The sequence below is a fragment of the Anabrus simplex genome, chromosome 14 (assembly GCF_040414725.1).
Source record: "Anabrus simplex isolate iqAnaSimp1 chromosome 14, ASM4041472v1, whole genome shotgun sequence".
NCBI lineage: Eukaryota > Metazoa > Arthropoda > Insecta > Orthoptera > Tettigoniidae > Anabrus > Anabrus simplex.
This window is the reverse complement of record NC_090278.1, coordinates 48395385-48407397: the sequence shown is the minus strand read 5'-3', so window position 1 is coordinate 48407397 and position 12013 is coordinate 48395385. Positions and strand designations below refer to the sequence as shown.

At 38.8% G+C, this 12013-nt stretch overlaps 1 protein-coding gene across 4 annotated transcripts in view; it reads left to right on the top strand.

The window, feature by feature from the left end:
- Positions 1 to 12013, top strand: part of LOC136885551 (ATP-binding cassette subfamily C member 4) — a 403879-nt gene that overhangs the window by 266597 nt on the left and 125269 nt on the right. The gene's annotated exons all lie outside the window — the stretch shown is intronic.

The window sequence follows — 12013 nt, the reverse complement described above, 5'->3', positions numbered from 1 at the left end:
GAATTAAGTGGATATGCAGTTCATATCATGCGGATTTAGTGCAGCCTCTGTTGCTCAGGTGGCAGCGCGTCGGCCTCTCACTGCTGGGTTCCGTGGTTCAAATCCCGGTCACTCCATGTGAGATTTGTGCTGCACAAAGTGGAGGAGGAACAGGTTTTTCTCTGGGTACTCCTCTTTTCCCTGTCATCTTTCATTCCAGCAACACTCTCCAATATCATTTCATTTCATCTGTCAGTCATTAATCATTGCCCCAGAGGAATGTGACAGACTTCGGCAGCCGGCACAATTCCTATCCTCGCCGCAAGATGGGGGCTTCCTTCATACCATCCCTGACTCGGTCAATGATTGGAAAACAGGTTGTAGGTTTTTATCATGTAGATGTAGTATCTACATACAAAGAAGTGGTACCTTGCTTGCAGAGTAGAAAAATGCCAAATTACCTTCTTAGAAATCAACTAAATGAAGGAATTTCAAGATTAGTTCAACTCTATCCAGTGCTGTGGTCTGAGGGAAAGTTGAGGTTTCAAGAAAGGGATCCTTACTAGAATACGATTTGAGTGTTAGCTTCTGAATTATACCCATAAGCAAAAATAAGCCGAGAACTATGTAGATTTCCTCCCTTGTCACTTCTTTCCACTGTCTCATTCGGGACCTTTTATTCAAGTAACCGCATACCTGAATCTTCTTTTCTGCCTATCTGTCAGTCTCTCTAACAATAACGTCCACTAACACTTTATCAAAATACAATAAGAAGGATCACAAAACACTCATAGTTACACTAGTTGGGCCATACTTACCCATGAAAGGGATTTTTGTTGGAAGAAAATTCGTGTCAATAGGTGCCCATGACCATTCAGGAGAGCATTCACAGATATTACTATCGTTATTTATATAAAATTTGCCAACTAGTGAGTTTAGAAGGATCTATAAGTGCTTTACCAGGTATGACAGCACTACAGTGAGAAGCCACAGAATTATTTTGCCTAAGATAAATGGAGTCATAGTTACCTCTTACCTCCCTGAACTTAATGTGGGTGATGATGATGATGAAAGAATGAGCATCTCTCCGTGTACCCCTCGCTATGTTGCAGAGCAGAGCAGCCATATGTAATTAGGTACATGGATATCTTCCCTTTCTTTGAGAGCACTCCTCATTTTTACCAGCCAGGCTGAGTGGCTCAGACGGTTGAGGCGCTGGCCTTTTGACCCCAATTTGGCAGGTTCGATCCTGGCTCAGTCCGGTGGTATTTGAAGGTGCTCAAATACGTCAGCCTCATGTCGGTAGATTTACTGGCACGTAAAAGAACTCCTGCGGGACTAAATTCCGGCACCTCGGCGTCTCCAAAAACCTTAAAAGAGTAGTTAGTGGGACGTAAAGCAAATAACATTATTCATTTTTACCATATTGCTTGCATTGTCTGTAAGAAGCTTCTTACATTACAGTAGAACCTCGATTATACGTTCCCGGAAACTACGTTTTCCCGTATTATTCGTTCATATTACATATTGTTGCTATCATATCAAGAATGGCACAATATTCCAAAAAAAATTTATCAGATGAGCACTAATGAACAATATGTTTCCAACATACATGATTTACCCTATAAAATATTACCATGCTTCTTTCTAAAGGAATATTCAAACCCAACATGATCGGCTTTATACCACGGTTCTGGTTTGGTAACAATATACTTACGACATAGGTGACCCTAGCCTCCTTCGAACGAACCAACTGTAAAACCTTCAACCTAATGTTCGTCCATACAGTTGCTGAAACCCCAATTCACGCTGTGATCTAGTCAATATGAACACATTTGCATAAACTTACATCCGTACAGTAGGAGAAATCCATATTACATTTTGGAAGTTATCTAGTCATTGTGAAATAAAATTATTTAGTTACTTCCTTGTTCACAAATTCTGGCTTTTAATTAATGTACATATTGTAAACTATGTAAATATCAACTTTTGTAAAAATATTTTCAGCATAAGACCATTGTATTTAGTATTAAGCTCCAATGTTTAACAGATTTAAGACTTGACCTTAAGATTAGTATTAGGCTGAAGATGCCCAAAATTAGTGCGAAACATGTTCCTACTAGTGTTTATAATTCATGTAGGATTTAATCACTACAAAATATAATTGTATTGAATAGGTGGACACAGTAATTTTATTCTTGAAAGAATTTTACTTACGATTATGTTATCGAGACCAGAACAGATGTTGCACCTTACTTACATAAAGCCATGGGAGGTTTTGGGATTGCGAATTACTGTTTTGGTCCTAATATAAGACTGGGAATTTCACGTTTTTGTGTTAAAATGATATAAAAACCGCAGTCGTTTTATATGCGCTTGTCACATTTAAAAACTTTGTATCATTTCGCACTCGTACGGACTTGTACAGCGAGCGCACTTTCCAGCTGAGCTCAAGGTCGTGAATAACTATGATTTCGGAAGAGTCAAATGATATCAAAAAAGGAGAAGTCATTTCTCCTTTAGCAGGTTAGCAAACTTGATTTGCTAACACGGCGGGGCCACACAGTTTGGTCTGCCACTGCTAAGCAGAGTCCTGGAGGGGCGTGCCATTCCAGCTGATGAGTCCAAATGGCACGTCTGGACGAAACTCTGCATAATGCACACGGCCTAACCACCCAAAAGCTGGTTCTATTGCTGTGATTATAAGTCAAATGATATTTTTTCTCTTTCCAATTTGATTGTGATTAGTGATGGGCAGGATTGAATATAATGCATTCGAGAACATGGGAATCAATACTTACATTCAAAACCATGTTCTCGGCTTCAACATAACCTTTAAAAGTCGATGTAGGTCTAATTTATGCAGTACGTGATATCCGTAAACTTACTACGAACAGTATACTGGTGATCAAGTTACAATGGACGCGTTTCTATCTAATGTGCTTTATTTTATTAGATTAGAGAATTAAAAACTACTTGTGGTCAATTGTTGCTTAGCTTGACGTTTCAGGTATTAGATTTTTTGAAGAGTTTGGCTGATCAAAGTAACCGAACTGAAAGAAGTTTCCAAAGGAAACTGACGAAGTTTCCCCGGTAAAACTGAATGTAAAGTTTCAAGATTTTTAAGTGGTGTACCGGTAATTAATTTAATCTCGCCTGCTTCTCACCAGGAGGGCCCAGGTTCGATTCCTGGCCAGGTCAGGCATTTTCACGTAGATATGAGTAACGACCGAGAGGATCCGTCACACTGACCATGTGTCACCTCGTAATCTGCAGATTTTCGGGCGGAGCAGTGGTCTCTTGGTAGGCAGAAGGCCCATTGCGGCTGTAGTTTGGTTTGGTTTGGTTTAAGGGTGTTTGTAACATTATAAGTATACATATTTCATTTTTGTGATGTTTAGCCAAATTGTTGATGGTTCATTTGTTCCCGGATTTTCCGTTTGTCAGTGTTGTATTTTTTTTTTTTTTTTGGTCCCTCGAGAAATGGAGAATCGAGGTTCCACTGTATACCTTAATTCTCTCGCACAATTTTTCACTGAATTTATTGCAAGTTCAATTAAGTAGTTGCACACACGCTTGTGTGCTTGTGTGTGCCCATATGTATCAACTGCGTTGAACAGATGTACAGTTGAAACTGGTTAAGACATCCCTCTCTAGTGCGTTTCCCTGGTTATTACATCATTATTCCAAAGTATCAATCCATGTTCTATTAAATACACGCTAAAGAAACACGGATAGCACATTTACGTCACTCCTTAGTACGTTCGTAATTCCCACCACAAGAAATTTAAAGTAGCATTCCTGGCCACATTGCACGCACGATGTGCCAGCAGCGACTGGCCTGGGTGAGGATTTGGTAGAGAACTTAATTTCAAGGCCCTAGCGTGTCGGCCTACAGCTGGAGGGAGCGTCAGTCTCAAGCCAGTCTTTGATATGGGCATGTATTTGTTTGGATCGCACAACAGTAGCTCGTTTGATGTCACAAATAACTGTAATTTCGGAAGTGTTAAATGATATTTTTTCTCTTTCCAATTTGATTGTGATTAGTGATGGGCAGTATTGAATATAATGCATTCGAGAACATGGGAATCAATACTTACATTCAAAACCATATTCTCGGGTTTAACATAACCTTTAAAAGTCGATGTAGGTCTAATTTACGCGGTACATGTTATCCGTAAACTTACTACGAACAGTACACCGGTGACCAAGTTACAATGGAAGATAAAAATAAAATAAAGGTATTTTGCCATCATGTTGGATGCATTTGTATTTAATGTGCTTTATTTTATTAAATTGGAGAATTCAAAACTACTTGTGGTTGATTGTTGTTTTAAAATGTATTATTTCTTATTTCATTAATTATAGTTTAAACACCTGTTTCTTTGTTTACATCGTAATTATTTTTATGTTCAAACCTAACCTTAAATTTAAGAGAGTAATTGTTTTTGTTTTTTTACTTTTTAGCACATTCCCTACCTTTATGACTTTTTTTTCAGTCCCCACAAAAATATCCTAACCAGTTTGGATTGTACGTCACTGTTGTCACTGGTCACTGTAACACACACAGTGGGCTCATTATGCACATTTAACCCTCCATCTATGCTCATACAAGCTTCATTCCCAAATAAATCCATAAGAAGCTTATCTCTCTCATTTTGATAAATTTCTTCAAGAAGGGGTCCAGCTGCTGCAGCAGATGATGGAGGAGTGTAGCCAGGTCACAACATGCTTACGATCTTCTGAATTCTAAATTGATTAATGGAGCTGCAGGAACTGTTTGTAGCACAGCAGAATTTTTCAACCTGTTTATCTAAGTCCTCTTTTTATTTTTCACTAGTTCGGACAACAGAGTAACTTATCTGACTGCTTAATTTTTAGAGATAGTCCCTTAGTAGATAGCTGATTCGTAACAACAGTGAAACCTCGTTAGTGCATTCCTCATTAACACATTTTCCCGTCTAGCACATCATAAGTTTGAAGTCCCAATTCTCATCATATTAAGTGTATACAAAGATACCTCGCTTATTGCGTCACGAATTTTAGCTATTACCGCTTGGTACGATCACGTTTTTCGTAGCCCTAGAAATGTTGGCTTCATTTTTCACCTCCAAAAGCAGTTGTTTCAATTCTTAATCAATACTCCTGTATTTAAATCAGCTGCAGGAACAACCCTCGCTACATTATTTTGATGTTTTTTATTTTTTTATGTGTTAGTGAATTAGCTTATTATTATTGCAAGTTTCTTTCTCATTAATATTTAGTAATTTAGCATTACTAATTTTGTAGTCGGTTTTTGTGTTCAGGATTTAGTTAATTGTTGTAAGTGAAATGTTTCATAAGTTATGCATAATATTTTTACCCCAGTTGCATGCCATAACTAGGCCTTTCAAACTAGTGCCATCACTTCCAATTTAATCACTGCTTGCAATTGACCTCAATTTACATCCACATTAGTTCAATCTTATTATGACACAGAATATTTAAGAATATTAACCCTAGAACTGCAGACCGTCTTTCTGGAAGATGGCGCATTGTTTCGTCAAGTGCGATCGTTTTTCTGACAAAAGGTGTCGTTCTTCTGCCATAGAATTGTAAGTGGACACCAGATGGCACTAATACAAATACCATCTAAATACTGATACTTTTATCTTCACTTTTGAAAGTCTTTGAAACACTAGCTACAGTATGGACAAGTTTATTTAGCCCAGCAGGGTCAGGAATTTTAATCATCATTGGTTAATTTCAGTGGTATGGGAACTGGGTGTATGTGTTGTCTTCATCATCATTTAATCCTCATCACAAAGCGCAGGTCACCTACGGGAGTCAAATTAAAAGACCTGTGCCTGGCGAGCCGAACATGTCCTCGGACATTCCCGGCACTAAAAGCCATGCGCCATTTTTATTTCATTTTTCAGTGAATAACTACAACAGATGTATGTGCAGGAAGCTTATACACGGTTTATTAGTAACAAATTACACATAAACTGTGTATAAACTTGGTATAAAAGTTATACGCCATTTGTTAGTAAGACTGATAGTGCTTCCTTTCTGTAAAATCATTTTAATATTTATTTTAATATTTTTAATATTCCTAGAGAGCAGATTGTGAGTCATCTTAGAGCCACAGTTTGAAGAGGAACAGTATGGCTTCAGGCCTAACAGGTCCACAACAGACCTAATCTTCAGTGTCCAAATGTTAATGGAAAAATATTGGGAAAAAGGCAAAGATCTGTTTATGGTTTTCCTTGATATTGAGAAGACATATGACAGCATTGCAAGAGAGAAGATATGGGAATGCCTGAGAAAAAGGAATGTGCCAGAGGGACTGGTGAGGAAAGTTCAGATGCAGGAGAACTGTACCAGCTGTGTGCGATTGGGTGACAGACATTCATCCTGGTTCAAGACCGAAAGTGGAGTCCAGCAAGGCAGTGCACTATCCCCATTATTGTTTATCACCATCATGGATGACATAATGAAGAACGTCAAGAAAACCTCTGGTGAACTAAATGCATTGGCTTCGCGGATGATGTTGTGATCTGGGGAGAAACTGAGGAAGAAGTACAGTCGGGACTCAATGAATGGAAGGTTCAGTTCCAGGAGTTCAATCTCGAGCGAACTCAAAACAATAGTGATGACAATAAACAGAGGACGGCCAGCGAACATCATCCTAGGACACCATCCACTAGAAAGTGTGGAAAGACCGGGCGAGTTGGCCGTGCGGTTAGGAGCGCGCCGCTGTGAGCTTGCATCCGGGAGATAGTGGGTTCGAACCCCACTGTTGGCAGCCCTGAAAATGGTTTTCCGTGGTTTCCTACTTTCACACCAGGCAAATGCTGGGGCTGTACCTTAATTAAGGCCACGGCCGATTCCTTCCCATTCCTAGGCCTTTCCTGTCCCATTGTCGCCATAAGACCTATCTGTGTTGGTGCGACGTAAAGCAACTAGCAAAGAAAAAAAAAGTGTGGAAAGCTTTACATACTTGGCAGTGTAATATCTCAAGATACACTAGCCACAAAGGAGGTGGAAAATAGATTGCAGAAGAGTTCTCACTTTTACCAGCAAATACAAACACTCCTCTGGGATCCCAAAGTACCAACAAAATCAAAGCTGGTGATATCCAGTCAGTACTTCATACCATTCTTAACCTATGATATAGAAACCTGCACCCTCACTAAGAAAGACTCATCAAGGTTGCAGGCATCCGAGATGAAGTTCCTTAGGTCCACAATTCAAAAAACCAAATTGGACAAGTTAAGGAATGATATGGTTAGGAAGGAAGCTGAAATTGAGACATCGTTGTTAGATTGGGTCATCATGTCCGGACTGAGGTGGTTTGGGCATGTAATGAGGATGGAGCCAAGAAGGACAGCATATATTAATTTGGAGAGACATGTGACAGGAAAACGGGTGGTGGGAAGACCAAGAACCCACTGGATGGACATCGTAAAGGACATTGCAGATCGGGGAAGGACACTGGAGGACGTCATTAACAACAGAATGTATCTCAAAGAAGACAGCATGGAAGAGGCTCGCCAACAGTACCCGGGAAACTGGAATTGTAAAATGATGATGATCGTCTAATTGTAAAAATTCAGGTCATTCACGGTTCGTGAACTGAAGTCTTTTGAAAATGAATATATACAGTGAAACCTCATTAATGCATTCTTCATTAATACGTTTTCCTGCTTAGCACATCGTAAATTCTAAGCCCGACCCTCATCTTATTAAATCCATATAAAAATACCTCCCTTATCACGTTGCGAATTTTCTCTGTTATCTGTTACTATGATCACATTTTTCCTAGCCTTGGAACTGCTATTTGTCATCCCTAGTAAAAGGAACATGATTTCCAACTCAGGTAAGAAAGAGCCCTCGCCACAGTTGTGTGATAACAGGAAAAGACCTTGAATTCCCGAATTCCACAGGATAAGTTGCAACTTCGGGAAGCAAGCCGTTAGCCTCAGGAATGTTCAGTTTTGCTTACCAGTTATTAGTGAGATTGCTGAATAACACAGTGAGTCTGTTTGTGCTTATGTTTTGCATTCCATTCAAAAATTAGAAATTTATTTTGGTTGAGTGGCACAGTGAAGAGTACCGTGGTAAATATTTGTTGCCTGATAGCCTGCATCTGGATTAGGAACATAATCATGCAAAGTTGACTAGTGTGGTGCATATTTGTGTTGTGACAGCCTAGTTAAGGATTCGAAAAAAGTCATGAAATTTCTTACTAATGAAGACAAAATTAAAATATATCAGAAAGTAGATTGGCACCCGCATCTTTAAGCACTAGAGGTAGCGTGAATGGTGAAAGGTGAAATTTTGTTCATTCAAAATGGCGGCCAAAATCGCAGTCGCTCATGGTTGAGGTAGAGTGTAACCTCCAATTCATTGTCTAAGAATGTGACCAGATATTGATCTTTAATAATCCACTGATCTAAAATAGAAGGCTTCTACTATCGTTTGTTTTAGAAAGAGTGTGATCTGCAATAATACTTTGATATTTTTATGGCCTCTGTGCACATTCATATTTGTTTGGTGTTTTTTTTCCACACCTTTCTGTGCACTAGTGTTGTTTTATATTCCCTAGCAGAAAATGTTTTCACATTTGTTCTCTCGTGTTTTTCACACCTTTGAATATTCTCCCCTGATCTTTAGAAACTGTAGATATAGTTTTCACTGTATCTGCGGATACATGAAGTAAAATGCCATCGTATCGGAAAAAATCATATCTAGTGTTTCCATATCCATGTTGGATAGTTTTTATTCATGTATTCAGTAGTATGTTTTCTCACTTAACACATTCTTTTTTTCCTCGTCCCCTACAGAAACATCTTAATGAGGTTCTACTACAAGAAAGCAAACTGATTTTAAGTAGTTTAATTTGTATGAATTTGAACAATGGACAGCATGTAATAAGATGAAAATAAGTCAACTGATTTTAGTCATAGATTTATTATAAAATCAACTGATTTAAATCATCACACCTTGGATTCTAGTGAACGTGATGTTGATCTCTGTTGGTCAAGTTCGTTAGATTTTTCATTTCTCTTGACGCCTCTGTGACCTGAGAACATCAGATTGGCATCATTGGGCAGTCCACGGTTCAACAGTGCATGAGTCTTACAATTTATATGCATACTACAGGATTGCATAATAATTGTACAATACTGCATTTACTTCATTGTAAGCAGACTTTTTAAAAAACTTTTCTCCTGGTTCAGAAAATGTTCCTCAGCTTAGAATTTGTATTGTTAACACGGCTAGTAAAGTAGACACAATAAGAAAATATTCCAAAAAATAACACCAGAAACTGCCATTAGTAAGTTTTCGCCATCATGTAGACTGAGGCCTGGTTACATCACCACTGTTAAATATATACTTACCGGTGAGTTGGCCGTGCAGTTAGGGGTGTGCGGCTGTGAGCTTGCATCCGGGAGATAGTGGGTTAGACACTGTCGGCAGCCCTGAAGATGGTTTTCCGTGGTTTCCCATTTTTACATGAGACAAATGCTGGGGCTGTACTTTCATTAAGGCTACGGCCGCTTCCTTTCAACTCCTAGGCCTTTCCTATCACATCTTCGCCATAAGACCTATCTGTGTCGGTGTGACGTAAAGCCACTAGCAAAATATATATATATATACACACTTGTTAGTTACCACCATGCTAAAAATTTAACGTGATAAGACTTGCGTTTCTTCAAACTTTTCCTGAAAATATCTTAGCTAGCACATTGGTAACTCTCATGAGAGATACGAACAGTGTGAATCTGGAAGGCAGTGGCAGAGCCAAGCGATTTATGAGTGCACTTCGATGCAGTTTTCTTGGCACATGAAATCAGAATAAAAAGGTTATCTCAACATTTGAACTACAGTACCCAGGTAATAGTGGGAAACCATCTTTTACAGACCTCATCAGTCAATACTGATGTTCGTGCAAGTGTTCGATCAGAGAACAAAACCCGATTTGGAACAATAAATATTCTAACAATGAATGGGAAGGAAAATGAATTGATTGACCTAGTGGAGAGATGAAAACTTGACATCCTGGAATTAAGTGAAGTAAAATGGAAAGGGAAAGGAATGAAGAAACTAAGAAAGGGGTACTCCTTGTACTGGATGGGTAACAGTAAAGCAAATAGAAATGGAGTAGGATTTGTAGTGAATCAGAATGTTGAACCAATAGCTGAAGCTGAGTGTGTAAATGAAAGAATTATAATAATGCACATACAGTAAATAAGGAACTACTGAAGATAATACAAGTGTATGCTCCACAGACAGGATGTAGCGTGGAAGATAAAGAAGAGTTCCTCAATGAACTGGAAACACATATTTCTGGAGATGGGATCATGATAATGGGAGATCTGAATGCCCATGTGGGGACTGATAGAATGGGATATGAGAATGTTCTGGGCCCACATGGGAATAGCGATAGAAATCAAAATCAGAGAAACTGTTGGACTTTTGTGTCAGAAATAACCTGATAATAAAGAACACATGGTTTATGAAGAGGATATTTTTTTTTTTTCCATGGAATTGCTTTTCATACTAGAGTTGTTATAGTCATTGGGTAGTATGTTTTAAACTTTACTCTATTATTACTTGTAGTGTTAAGCTTATAGTACGTTCATTCTGTAGTATTGTAATTCGTAGCATTAAGTACTGGAAATGCTTAAGTTGTGTGTGAATTTGTATATAATGACGCAGGATTTAGAAAGTTAAATTAGTAGTATTTCTTGCTTGTTGTACTGTTGTCGTCGTTGTAGGGTATTTACGGCTTAACTTCACTTCATTATCACTTATAATTAAGGACCTGAAAAAATCGCATTTGCGATAAATGCGAATTTTTGAATCTTGTACTGAATCCAAGTCTACGGTAATTCTAATGTGAAATAAAATCACTTTTACGCATAAATAGAAGTGCGACAAAATGCGAATTGTGACCCAAAATGCGAAATTAGTATTAATATGCGATTTTGGTGCGAATTCTGCGAAAATGTACTATTTTACTGGCAAAAACAACATATTTCAGCAAAATCTCCAGAAATACTCAAAATATGATGCATAAATGTTTCGACTGTTCCGATCGATTACGAAAAGTAGCCGGTCGATTGCTGCTTGCTGACTTTAATCGATATTTACAATGGGAATAGCAAGGGGAATAAGATCGGTATCGATTATTATCGAAATGTAAATCGAGTGTCACGGAAATAACGAGATAGACACAGCGTTGATTTCCTGTTCAAAATTGAAACTAGTGAAGAGTAGAAAGTCGAGCGATCGTTTAGGTTATGGGGCGCGCGACAAAAACTGCGCAAGGTAGGGCTCAGCAGTATGCAAAGAATGGTTAATATGCCACAGATTCAGCGACAGTGTTTTGCAAGTATTGTAATTGCCGAGTTGGGTGGGGAAAAAAGGACAGCATTGTGAAACATGTTAAGTCTGAAAAACACGTGGGTAAGCGACGCGATAACAAAAGTTCAACCCCTGCTGCTAGTACGTCTCAAAGAAAGCAATCTTCTGTGCTTACACAGTTAGATAGTTGTAAAAGACGAAAACTTTCCAGAGATAACTTCTCGAAACGCACAGTTGAAGTATTGGCCAAAGCAAATATACCTCTAGAAAAGCTGGAAAGTAAAGAGCTAAGAGCTTGGATTACTGAGTTTTCAAATGAAGAGCTGCCATGTGTGAGAACTCTACGTGAAGTACTTTTTTTTTTGCTATTTGCTTTACGTCGCACCGACACAGGTAGGTTTTATGGCGACGATGGGATAGGAAAGTCCTGAGAATTGGAAGGAAGTGGCCGTGGCCTTAATTAAGGTACAGCCCCGGCATTTGCCTGGTGTGAAAATGGGAAACCACGGAAAACCATCTTCAGGGCTGCCGACAGTGGGACTCGAACCCACTATCTCCCGATTACTGGATACTGGCCACACTTAAGCGACTGCAGCTATCGAGCTCGGTATGAAGTAGTACATTTACCGGTGAAGTTTCAATTTCATTGATCGGGTACGGTTTAGGTATTACGACATCG